Source organism: Anopheles bellator, chromosome 1, assembly GCF_943735745.2.
Source record: "Anopheles bellator chromosome 1, idAnoBellAS_SP24_06.2, whole genome shotgun sequence".
NCBI classification, from domain to species: Eukaryota; Metazoa; Arthropoda; class Insecta; order Diptera; family Culicidae; genus Anopheles; species Anopheles bellator.
In genome coordinates, this window is record NC_071285.1 from 12,057,200 (window position 1) to 12,070,516 (window position 13,317).

The 13,317-nt window shown below is 49.3% G+C and overlaps 1 protein-coding gene across 1 annotated transcript in view; it reads left to right on the top strand.

The window, feature by feature from the left end:
- The first annotated feature begins 460 nt into the window (after window positions 1-460).
- LOC131205496 (A disintegrin and metalloproteinase with thrombospondin motifs like) overlaps window positions 461-13,317 on the top strand; it is a 75,989-nt gene continuing 63,132 nt past the window's right edge. Inside the window, exon 1 of the mRNA XM_058197617.1 lies at window positions 461-554. The gene's annotated coding sequence lies outside the window, so the exon portion shown is untranslated. The remainder of the gene's footprint in view (window positions 555-13,317) is intronic.

The window sequence follows — 13,317 nt, forward strand, 5'->3', positions numbered from 1 at the left end:
GTGCGATAAATGTGTTCCACACTAAGACAATACACCGTGAACGCGCCCACTTTTGCCAATCAAGGTGGCAATAAGTTGAGATAAAACAACAAGAGAGCTCGATCGCCAGCCAAGCGACGAACCTATCAATTCGAGAACGGGGCTCGACAGTGCGCAGTGCGGCGTCGGAGAGGACTCCCGCATCCTAGAGCCAGAAGTGCCGCTAGGCAGATTTCAGTGTGAGTGAGAAAAGAGAAAGAAAAGCCAACCACCGGCCACCGTTTTGGCAGTTTGATGCTGTGACCATCACGTTTGGAAAAAAGGAAGTAAAACGTTCGGGGTTGCTCCAAAAATATTGCCAACGTTTTCGTCGATTTGAGTGTTGTGTGCGTGAGTGTCATATGTATGTGTCCCCGCCGATGAAGATAGTGTCTCCCGCAGTAAGATCGCGGTGAGTTTAGCGCCTTGGGACGAGTGATTTGCTGCTCCTTCGTGTGAATCCCTATCCCGGCGTTCGGTGTGCTGAACATCGCCGATGTGTAGTTTATTGAGCATTTAGCACCCCGTATATAAACGTAAGTTTGCATCTTGTTGTTACCTGACCCTTCCACTTGATTGACCGTTCGCGACACTGCTGATCGAGGCATTAAATTTGATCGAGCGTTAAAACGATCGGACAATTTGATGACGAGGCAAAATTTCTGCCTCATTTTTTGTTTTGTTAATCTTATCGGGTAGATCAAAGACGTGAGAACTCTCGACCAAAAAAACCAATCCTCTTTCTATGAACAACGCCTCTTTTAGACTCCTCAGAAGGGAACGTCCGGCGATCACAGAGCGCAGCAATCGTCGGCGTTATTGAGAGTGAAAGTTGTTTTCAATACGATGCTCCCCGATGGCGATGATGATGATTGAGGTTTTTTCCTTCTCTTGAGCCGAACTGCAACGGTTTGCGGGGCGTTGTTGGCTTAAGCCTTCCTTGGGCAGTGGGGTTTGTCGGTTTGTAGCGATTACCGCGCGAGTGTTCCATCTTTGGACATAAATCACGCGCAAAGTGGTTCGAGACGAATTGGCCTCATCGCAGTTTTGCCGGTTACTTCATCGCTAAATAGAGAGTTTAAAGCTGTGCGAATTTTTAGCGGCAGACAAAGGTATAACCGCACTAAATGTAACTAAATTTTAATTACTCATTAAACGACCGGAAAGGCATGCCCCTGCGGACGGGGCAATTTAGTAAAACCAACTCCGTTCGTTCGCTCGCTCCGCGCAAGGCTGCGTTCTGAGGCGGCGGTTATGATTTAATTAAATCGAGAAATATTATGAAATCCGTGCGGCTCTCGCAGGAGGAGACCCCAAGGAAGGCCCCTCTTAAGTAACAAGGTGAAAGTTCGTAAACTTGAATTTCGAGCGCCAAGCGCCGGCTACTCGGTGACGGAGGTCGCCTGCCGATCGCGGCTGGTTGAGTAACATCGGAGTCGCCGCCGTTGGTTGCACTGGTGGTGGTTACCTAAAATCAGAAATGTGGTGATGATGATGACGTGTGAGACACGACACGCCGGACAGGGGCTCGGAGAGAGAAAAACGGTCATCAAGATGCCGTTTTTTCTGGCCCCCCTATGATGAAAGTCCCGTGCGCCTTGCACCGTAAAGGAAGCCACTAACTATGGTCACCGAAGGTTTATGTGTGGCAAAAATTTGAATAACAACTGATGTGTGCATCGTAAAATATGTGAAACAAAAACTTTTAAGCTTCAAATATCAGGCGGAGCGAAAAAGCGTGTTCGATGACAAAGAATTTAAATTCATAATTTTATGAAACCCCTTGGGGAGGGCCATTTTTTCTCAAACTTTCTCAAACTGGTTATGAAGTCCATTAAAACCAATGTCCCATGTTACAATCCTTTTAAAATTCCTCCCAATTTGTGCATGTTTTTCGTCCACGTTAAACGCTCCGAATACATTAATCTCTCGAACGATTAAACTAATTTCCGAAACACACCTTACACTTCGTGCACCGGGAGCGCATTCTCTCGAGCGCGGCACGCGATGTAATCCATCTTTCGGTCCGGATTAACACCCTTAATGGGTCCCGTCCGTTGTAAGACCATTTCGCTTTCGTTCCTGTCTGGCCGTGTCTGGAGTTACAAGACATTTTCCAACTTCTTCGGCCCCGGTGCACGATCATGCTCTGCAGCGGCTTAACGGGCATAAATCATTTGTTATCGATCAGCCCGGGATCTAGCGGAGATTGAAATGGCTGACGGAGGGACCGGAGTTTCTGGATCACCACCAACAGGCCGGGCCGAGGTTAATCAAAATCGGGCGGTTTCTTGTTGCCAGTGGCCTTGCTTTGGTGGTAAGCAACAAAAAAAACGGTAAAAACGGATTACTTTTTGAAAGCTTTTCTCCACAACAAAAACGGGGCTTAGTGGCGGAACACAAACTACGGAGTTAGCAGTTCTGAACACCGTTTAGATAATGGAAGTGCTTTGATAGTTAATTTATAGACCCGTTCAAAGCCCAGCAAAGGGAGCATTCCTTCGTAATTTCGCACAAGAATTTGTAGCTTTGCTGTGGACATCATTTAAAGATAGTCAGAAGTTATTGTTTCCACAAACGAATGTGCCGTAAAAGCGGTCAATCAGACAACGTGTTTTGAACCGTGTTGGTAGAGCTAAGGAATAAAATGGCAAAGAAGAAAAGTGTTTTTTATGGAAGGATTTGTCAAGAAAACGAAACGCACCACTCGACCGGCTCTTGCCTCCGCGTTTTCTCTACCCGATAACCGTGGGATCGGATTTTCGTTCCGGTATTGTTGATATCACCCGTTCTGACCGGTTATCGGAACGACGGCCTGCTGCGTATGTGTACGTTGTGATCCTCAAAACGAGATCACACACAGGCAGACCTCTCACCAACCGACTAAGTGGACAGATAAAATGCAAACCAGGGGGATAGAAAATGAAGCGATTTTTTTGGCCTTCTGGGGAGGCTCTTCAGGTTGTTGCGCTAATTTTATGCAAACGGTGCCAGGTCGGGTCGAGAATCGGGGACCGCAATGGAACTGGGAATCGGTTCTGCGGACAGTTCTGTCGGTTTTGGAGCTCACGTGCTTCGCGCCAGCACTTGGCTGCACTTTTGGGCAATTGGATTGATTTTGATTCAGTGTAGGTGGTACTGTTCGGGACCCAAATCGGTGGTACTCGACCGTGAAAGTGTTGCCGTTTTTTATTCGGGGCGATACTGTGAGGACTACTCTCATCCGTCGTAGCGCCGGCACCATCGGGACCGGTTCGTCGGATGACCGCGCGTAGCAACCCGCTCCGAAAGAAACCCGCGGACCAACCTTTCGCGATCCGCGATCTCCGCGTGTTGAGAAAAATGTCAGACGTCAGAGAGGCTTGGCCTGCGGCTCGTGGCGCGCCTCACGTTGGCAGGCTGGGCTGGTTTCTCGGTGTATTAGTGACGACGGTGGTGGGTGCGACGTTGATTGCAAAATACAGCCTCTTCTTTTTTAAGCCTCCACAACCAGCCTTCAGACAGAGGAGAGAAAGAAAGAAAAGCTCGCGAAACATTGAAATCAAGAAAACGTCGCTCGTGGCGTGTGGACCGTTGGACGATCGCCGACTGGCTGCGTCAAAAAGTCGACGGGAAGAAAACGCACCGACTTCCCAGCTGTGGGAAGTCGTGCGCCGACTATCGCTCGCCCCGAAAAAACACGTTCCATTCCTTGGCCGGAACGTACTTAGCCCAAACACCTCCTCCCGAAAAGCCTCCGCCCGACGTATGATGGGGGCTCGCGTAAAGTGAAAATGAAAGTATCCTCAACCGCAGACCACAGCATGGATAGGCCTATTTTCGGGTTGCCGCAACGACTCCTCCCGCCAGCTGACGTCATCTCACGGCAAGGTAAATCCGTTACTTGAGATCCGGCGCAGAGTTGAATCGATAAGGGCGAATCCGGCGTCGATCCGGCGACGAAGAGACGACGTTCGTGTAATACGAGGGCGCACGACTCCGAAGTTCGGATTTTCCTACTGGCCCAAGGGAAACGAAGGGCCAGGTGGCCTTGGGTGGCCAGGGGACAAACATTTGCGCTTGCTCGTAATTTGTTGCACCGTTCAAATCGCTCCAGCGTGAGCGGAAAATTAGTTTTCCATTTGTCCAACGATGGAACGGAAAAGCTGGTTTTTCCATTTCATCTTCAACTTGCCGTCCACAGCAGGGGGGTCGCACTCGGGTGGCAGTACACCGCCCTGGTGGTGGCCCTGGTAGTGTAGGTAGTGAGAGTGTAAGAAAACAACGGCCATGCAATCAAGCGGCGATCGGAGTTGCGTGTAGTGTTTCGCGTTGCCCGACTCCTAAACTGCGCCGGACCAACGCGGGCTGGCCAATGGCCAATTAAACTTTCTACCTTTGGCCCATGCCATCCCTCGCCCATCACGGGACTGCTCCCCGCGGGGAGAGAGGGCATCCACTATTTGATGAGGAAGATCACTGGCGGCGACGACGATGATTCACGGTTTGGTAGTGTTTGTAATCCATCTTCCGAGTGGTCCCCCGGCCGGCCGCAAACTAACGGGCGAGTGGCCCAATGTTTCCGTTTCTTTCGCGAGAAAGAGATGGAAAGTCGGAGGAAAATCGTGATTCAATTGCACACACCGAAGTACGTTCGATCGATCGATCGCGGATCGATCGAGCGTGAATGAAATCCAAAACTGTGCGCGAAACTCACGGTTTCGGCTTGGAATTGCCGACGATCAACGCCGGCAACGTAGCTCGTGGCCGTGTTGCCCTTCTACGAAAGCACGGGTCTTGGCCACGGTGCCAGGCACAGGGTGCCATCTACTGCGACCTTTGGAGCGTCTTCTACTTCAGTGATCCTTAAAAGTTGTGGTTCTTTAAAATGTAAATGTTTCGCATTGTTTATACATAAAATTTTCACGGATTGTGTAAACACGGAAATCTGTAAAATAGTTACAATAGTTTGGTTAGTGGAGCCACTCCTGGAATTTCTTCAAAAGTCACGCGCCAAGTCGCGACCGTTTTTGCGTGACCGGCGTATACTTTGGTCCGTCGCAAATCACGGTGCAGTAAAGTGCATTTTTCCGCTCGGCCGTTTTGTGCAACTGTTCAGTCGATCGATGGGTATTGTTCAACGTTTGTTTTGTTTCGTGATGCCCTCGACTCTCGATCGATGTGTGGGTTTGCAGCGGCAAGTTTACTGCAGCGAGCAGTGAGGCAATTTTAAGTCAATCAAACTGCATTCGAATGCATTTAATAATGCAGGTGGCGTCGCGTGCCGAGAAGACACAACAAAAATTAAAAACAAACCGTTTTACAGCCAATCGAAGAAGGAACTGTTCATTGTAATAGGTTACAATGGGTTGTTCAAATGAAGATTGATGGAACATTAGTAGGATCGATTGTTGGTTTAAGCGAGCAATGCACGATAGGGAATAGCAATCGAAGTGTGTTCGATCCTAATGTGATAATTTAAGCAATTTTGTAATCAGCCTTAAAATATTACAAAATTGTCAAAAATTTACCCGGTGTCGTTGTCCATCTGAATTGAGCTTTTCTCTGACACCACGGCGGGATTCGGCAGTCCCGCTAGGGTTATTTAGATGCCGAGTAGTCTATAAAATGTAATCATATTGGGATATTTACATACCCACCGAGACCGCCAAAGGCCGCAAGCTGTGATCCGATGGAGAAGACAGACTATGATTCTCTCTCTCTTTCTCACTCTATATCTATGAAACCCGCCGATCAGACGCTGGCTGTGGCTTAAGTTAACGAGTTTTCAAATTAAAGGTGTGGTTTATGGAGTCTGCCGAGCCGGGCGCGCTTATGTTGCGCTCTTGTGGCATTTCGCAGACTTGGCCGCACACCGCCTAGGCTTGGCGTGCCAGAATTACCTAGGGTGCGACAACTCCTCGATCCGCCTGAGCTGGCAACTTTATTGAAGGCGCCTTTTAGTTTCGCTCCGGCCGTTCAGCGGAGTCGTTTTTTTTCTGCACACACATTCAAATTCGCACCTAGCTTGAGTGATGTGTGCGTGTCGATTTTGTGTGAACTTTGCTAACCTTTCCCACTGCCGCTAGGCTTGCTGGCCAGTTTTTTTTATCCTACCCAAATTGCTTTGCAACTCCTTCGCGCGCGTGGCGGCTCTACGCGATTTTTCGCGAGGCGGGAGTCAACAGACTTTTGACGAATGGCGTTTTTGGCGAACCAGGAAGATGCTTCCTGAAGCCAGGAAGGCTGCTCATCAGATTTCGCGCGAACGCATCGTTCACCTTTCGAGAACCCCGACGAAGAGGCCCCTGAGAACGGTGGATTCGTCCATTCTTGTTTGGTTTTCAATTTTTGGGCAAACGATTCTGACGGCCCGGCCCCCGGCAAATTCATTTGTTTATTTGGTTTCGCAAGGCATTCTTCACGTGAAGATCGGTACGGAGAGTCCTCTGCGTTCCCGGTGGGGTTGCCGAATAATCTTAGGAGACGGGTCGCTGTCTGGCCTTTTCGGCTAGCGAATTTTACGGCGTAATGTTAACCACTTCATCTTTGGTGGCAGTCACACCGCCGCCAGGCCATCGATGAGGCTACTGCCGAAGGATGGGTGCAAAAAATCGATTGCACCCAGGTTTTATGTTCTTTTGATGTTTCCAGAGGCGTGAAATGGAGAGGATCCGTGCGACTTTTGGCCTCGGCCTCAAGGCACACTTGCGACGCGCGCGCCGAAAGATTCGCGCAATAGGTCAAGTGGTGAGGATGAACGTTTCTCCGTGTGCGCCGATTGCAGTTTCGGTTTATCCCCACGGGCGGCTGACTGACTGATCGGTCTGCCTGTGCGACGCCTTGTACCGATACACGTACGAATCCGCGCTTCAACCTCAAAAAATTCCGAGCCAAGAAAGGCGTCCTGATTGAACGTACCGCGCTATTAGGTAATGATAAACAAATGACACGAAATTAAAAACGAATGGCCAACATTTGTCTATGAATCTGAACTCACCTGCTGGCAGACACGCTAAGGCATCCGAATAATTGGCAAGCCAAGTTTGTCAACATTTGAAACAATTACTGGTGCAGGTGGTACGATCGACGTTTGCAAAATTGCCAGGCCCGTCTCATAACCAAAGAAGCATAAAACCCTGATTTGTTGCGGTCCATTTCGTGGACCGATTGGTGTTTATCTGGTTGCTGCAAAGCGTTTGCCGCAACATTCTGTTGCTCACCGCTGACCACAAAACCACGATACGACTTCTTGAGTCTTTTTTCCCACTTTCGTTGCGGCTCAGCCGGCCGGTATGTCCAGCATACGCCCGCTCTCTTGGGGTATTTTGCAAATAAAACGCTACAATTATAATTTGGGCAATGGCCTCCACCGGTGACAGTTACCGTTCGGTTGTAATATGCTCCATTAGAGCGCGATGCTTCGGTCATGGGAGCTGCGACTACGGCGCGATCGTCCATTCGCAAAACCCACAAACCCAGCATTAACCTTAGAAACTAGCCAGCAGCAAAAAAACAACACCACGTTGAAACAACAGCAAAAATGAAACACACTTTGGAGGGTGAAAAAAAATACAGAAAATGAAAAACAATGCCGCGGCACAACCGCCAAATTCATCACCCTGTGGCCCGGGCGAAAAAGGCCCGACTATTTAACATGAAGACAATTGCATTGGCGTCCTTCGGGTGGGGTGGCCAGAAAGAGAAGGCAAGCTTCGGGTGGGGTTTTCGGTGGACCGCGCATAGTTTAAAGAACAACCCAAACCGCGGTTCGCGCGCCGCGGCCACTGCGGCAATGAATTCTGCTTTCGTCAGCTGTGTGAGCGCAATGTATTGCGCTGGCCGCGGTACAGTGTGGCGCAAAGCATTCGTAGTGAGCCGGTGCCGCTGCCGACCCCACAACCCGATGGGTTGTATGTTTCAGAATCACCGACAGCACCGAACCCATGTTTCATGCTCATTCATTCAAGGGTTAGTACGGTTTCACCGGTTTTCTATTCTGCGCAATACACATGCAGCATTAGCCGTGTGCAGCGTGTGTGTTTGATTTGGTGGAGCTCCAGTTCTCTAGTGTGAGGGCTGCGATTTTTCGCTCAGATTCCCAAGACAAATTGGCAGATTTGTCCCGGTTTGAATCACTTTCGGGCGGGCTCACATGTTAATGAGCGCCGGTGACAACAATGGATGCAATGGAAAGTAGACCGCGCAGATCGCGAATGGTACCCCGTTTTTGGCCCCGCATGAAGCAGCATTTCGGTTCGGAGAGCTGATCGGAATTTTCACACAGCTCGCTAATGCTGGTGGGAGTCAAGTGACATTAGTAATCAGTGCTCCAAAAATGTTTCGGAATTTACAAAGCTTGCGGAACGAACTGAAATGGTCCATTTGGGCTCATAATACTATAATCCTTTACAAAAGGATTAAAGTAAAAAAAGGCTGCGTATTGTGTTGAGTAGCTTCTGGAAGACCGATTCATAAAACACACATTTTATTGTTTCCCCCCTTTTTGGTGGCACACGAGCACAACCAATCGAGCTGAACGATGCCAAGGCTCATAAAGTAATCTGATGATTTGTCTCTAAATAAAAAAAACACATTTCTTTGCGCCATTAGAGCTATTCTGCGGCTATCATCAACAGCATCGCCACCGACGTGTGCTGGCTTCGAGTAGAACAAAGAATGGAAGGCATAGAACGTGCTGTGGATTAACTTTTTGGCAATCAAATTAAAAAAATTAATAAAGACGCGCAACGAAAGAGTGATTCATGGGCCGCCGGGGGCCATCGAATCGCTCTGCCGGTGCTCCTGCATAGCATATAGTGCCCGGGGCGGGTGGACAGGCAATTAAGCGAACATTCACGCCACACGGGGCACCGCGGATCGAACGGGACCTTAGGCTTAGTGCGGATTAGGATCGTAAAGTACGATAACATATTTATCGCCGTCCGATGGCTGGTGGCCCTGCTGTAATGGCCTAGAGCAAATCGTCCGAGATAGTCCGGGCAAAGACAATACTCTCCATTGGCCCACCCTCAAAGTGAGAACCGTTAAGCGGGCAAAGGAGAACGGATCTAGCGAATTTAGTGGCATTGCGTAGTTCCGCAGTGCCTCGTAAAATGACTTTCGGCAAACAACATTATTGAGCGAGAGAGAATATTGCTATGAAAGGGGACTCCCAATTCGTGTTTAAGCCCCGCGGAGAAGGATGTCGATCGGGGTTCGATGCACGGAATTAAGATAAAGCTGACGGTTGATCCTCTAAGAAGGATTAACGATCGAATCGAGCAGTCTGTCGGTCGGGCTGATGAAGCCATCATTCGACACGGGCACAAGACGTCGCTTGGGGTCAAAAACCAATAACAAGCGACACACTGTGAATGTGTTTCGTTTTTTTCGTGCTCACCACGTTTCTTGGGTCAATAATCTACACATGCTGGTGGGAACTAGCTTGCGGAATTGTAAAAAGCAACCCACAATGCATTTCGGGAGCCAGATTAAATGGCCAGAGAAATATAGTTTTTGGGCTCCGTCGTGATGCCATAGTGGTTGCCATTTCTGTGTCCCAACATAGAACACCGTGCTCCGGCGGACCATTTCTTAATCTCCGCCCTGATAGATAATTGAGCTTTCCGAAGTCGCCCTGCTGGGTGTTGAAAAGAAGCGCCAAGATGTGCCACAACAACACCAACACCCGACAGCTTCATTGGCAATGGGCCGAGTGGGCCGATTGTTCAGGTTCATGTTTTCCACCCCGTGTTGCACCTACGACCGACCCGATGGCGGGGTGACGGACAATGAGACTCGCGGCTCTATCGTAACACATTTTCGTGTACAATCCCCATTCAAACTCGCCGGGGGATGGGCCCGTCTTCTTGAGGTGCACTGCCCGCGCACTGAAGAAGGGACTGATGAAATGTGCTGCTGCTTGACAGGCTGAGCAATGGCGCCGCCGACAATGATTTTTGAGTGATGGAGGAGATGCTGATTGTTGTTTCAAAACGCTGCTTACCCGCGGCTCGCGCACCCTCCCCTACTGGCTGACGATGATGTTGGAATGTTGGGGTGGAAATTAATGGATCCTCCTTCCGAGGAATGTGGAAAATGAATCGACTGAATGTGGCTGAGTGTTTGAATAAGCTAAAGATCTGTCAAAAGGAGTGCTTCATTTGTCAAACCCGGACCGGAGCCGGACCGGAAACCGGAGGCCGGAGGGTCGATGAATCGGATGCGAGAGCGACAGGTCGCGGACATTAGCATTAATGGTGGCCGGGGTGCTGCCTTGATTGGGTGGCTCTCTTTGGTCGATGGTTTGTGTGGTGTGAAACGGTCGTCACTGATGATCAATGAAAAGGGAAAAGTAGGGAATTAAAATGCCCCAAGTCCCCCAGCTGTCATCATCAGCGCTGGGTGGGTGATACGTTGACAGTTTAGTTGAAAAACCATAAAAGTTAACCCCCTATCGGACGAGGTTACGGTTTTGTGTATTTTGGCAGAATTGGTAATTCGTTGAATAATTCATGAATGGAGACAGTGTGTCTAATATATCCCTGCTTAAGAGATTGTCACCGTCCGCCGAGTTCACGATCGCCGAAAAATCCCTTCCGAAATGCAAGATCAAAAGTCACAGCAACATCGTTTCGAAACATAAATACACTCGAGCTGGTGGACAGAATGGGCCAGCAACCAATTTAGAATTAATTCTAACGAAAGCATATGCCAATATTTTTCAACATTAATGTTCGGTGACAAAAAGGCTGACTCGAATTTATTGTACCGATTTCGACCAATTAGTCCCTGTTTTTTTTGGTCGTTCGTCTAGCTCTGTCCGGTGTGGATTTGTGGAAGCACCGAACCCTTTGTTTGACATTCCGACCGCATATGCTTCTGTTGCTGCCGTGTTCCCATCGCTAACGACACACCTGTTTCGGAGCCTCGATCCGATAACATCCACTCGCCTGGCCCGGCGATAAAAAGGATAAACTTATGGCACTTATGGTTTTGTTCCGATCCATTATTGTGACATCGCCGGGGTCCGTGATCAAATTATGTCGGTGACAAATGCATCGATATGGATCCAGCCTGCACGATCGCACCTGGGCTGCAGTTTGGGACTTCGTTCCGTAGGAAGCGAAACCACGGAGAAACGGACCAGAAAGCATGGTTTTTTTCCCACCGAAGGTTCGTTGTTTGCGTTCAGATCAAAAGACTTCAAGCGAGGCAAGGGGTCTCTATAAAAAGACCACAACATGCCACAAATCAAATAAAATTAAATTCACAAATCATATCCTCTCCCGTGCGCGCATGAGCCGACGGACAAGCGGGGTCATATGGGTATGTTTGAATATTTAAGCAAATGGTCTGGCAATAGTCCAGCAGCGGAAGAAGCTAGAGAGGCGAAGCTCTCAAACCCAAATACAGGGAATCGGAAAAAAACTTGGGGCCCCCCAGAAACAGGTTGTTCCTAATGTGCGCCGCTGCTGTGGCCCTGTTTGCCCCGGTGGCCGGGATACGATCAAGTACCGGCGGTCTCCGCTGCCATGGGGAAGATAACGATGATCAAGTCCGATCCAAAACCCCCATCGAGGCATCGCTTGGCCGCACCCCCCTACCGCGCCTCGTCTAATAACCCCTTTGACCGTTCGGGCCGCGACAAAATTGAAGAATGTTGACGGTGTCATAAAAGCCGAAGAAATCCGTAGCTGTCGGGCGAGACTGCGAGGAGGAGTCTATTCGACCACTGTCCCGGTGCGGGGAATAAGAATAAAATTAAGAAAGGCTCTGCAATCGGACACCGGCGGCGGCGGCTGCTCGTGGTGAGGAAAATTTTCGCGCAGGTTCTCGGCTTCAAGTTGGGGCTTGGTTGGGATTTCGGTCGTCGTTGCCGGTGGAACCCAATAAAACCAGTTCTCCCGATGGCAAATATTTAAATGTGAGAAGAAACCGATAGAATAAATATGAATAAAAATCGAATAAAGTTTTCAACTTATTGATTTCGGTGGTGGTGCGCGGCCCACTGTTCCGCTTCTCGGCTGTCGGTGTGACATTTGCCAGTTTGGGTTGGCCCGGTCTTTTGGGACCATATGTGCCAGCATCTGATCACCGCCACGCCAGCCACGCTGCTAACGCGATCGATCAGCGGTTCCTTGGAGGAAAGTGAAAACTTCAGCTGAGCTGTGTGAACTACTTGTGGCATCTGGCACTCCGTCTCACGCGCGAACAATGCTTCCAATTTGTAAACTCCTAATGCTGTCGTTTTTCTAAGCGCTTTGCCCCTTCCGGTGGTCGGAAGTTTGAATTTATTGGACGCCATTTTTGCTGCCAACTTCGACAAGAACGGACTACCTTTTCCAAAACAATCGCTTAATTGTTTCTACTGCCGATTCGGCCGAAGACAAATCGATTTCTCGGATTTGGAGTTATCGTTTGCGTTAAATTATTCATGAGAACTCGCGGAACTCGCGGGTTTGATCGCCCGGCGAAAAGCGAAATCAATTTCGCGAACACCGAACGCGCTTTTTCCCCCCTACTCATTAGCCCAATGTTATTTGCTATTAGGAGCAACTTCACGGACGCTCGGGTGTCGCATAAATATGTTAACGCGCGCGCCTGCCGTCCCAGATGCCCGTGTGCGAGAACATAGGTTTTTGGCCAAAACAAAAATCCACTTCAAGCACCCATTTTGCTCGATTCGCGCGCCCCAAGGCAAAAGGGGTGTAACCCTGCCGGTCTAGATGGTCTGAACTGTTGGGGTAGGAACTATGATTTATTTCTCCTTAATTTGTGGACCCATCCGTCTGATACGTTCCACCGGATTATCGGGGCCACCAAACTGGTAGCTAGAGGAATCTATTTTTGGACCCCACCAACAAACCCTATCATTATGCGTCTGGAATGGGTGAAACTAGCCGATAATCGTTTGCCTGTAGAATGCGGCCAAAAACGTTGTAATCTCCATTTTCCGACGCATTCGAAGGGCCTCTAAGGCTACTTTAGATGTAGCGTGTGAAGGTGAAATAAGACAGGGTGCACATTCTCACTTCGGTCGGTACAAAGTCATAAGCATGGCTTCAAATGGTCCCCAAAGTGTCACAATCGGACGCATAATGACAACCACACCAGACATTGCAACATCACCCAAAACACGATCACTTCGAGGACAACCATACGGGGGATTCCGAACGGTCCAGGATCGTGATGCTGGGTGATGAAATATGCGAATGTCCAGCTAGTGATCGGCCGACACATTTGACACACAATTCACGGATCCGTGTAACCCAAAAACCCAGTCCAAGATTTGCGAACGGAGATTTGCGTGACATA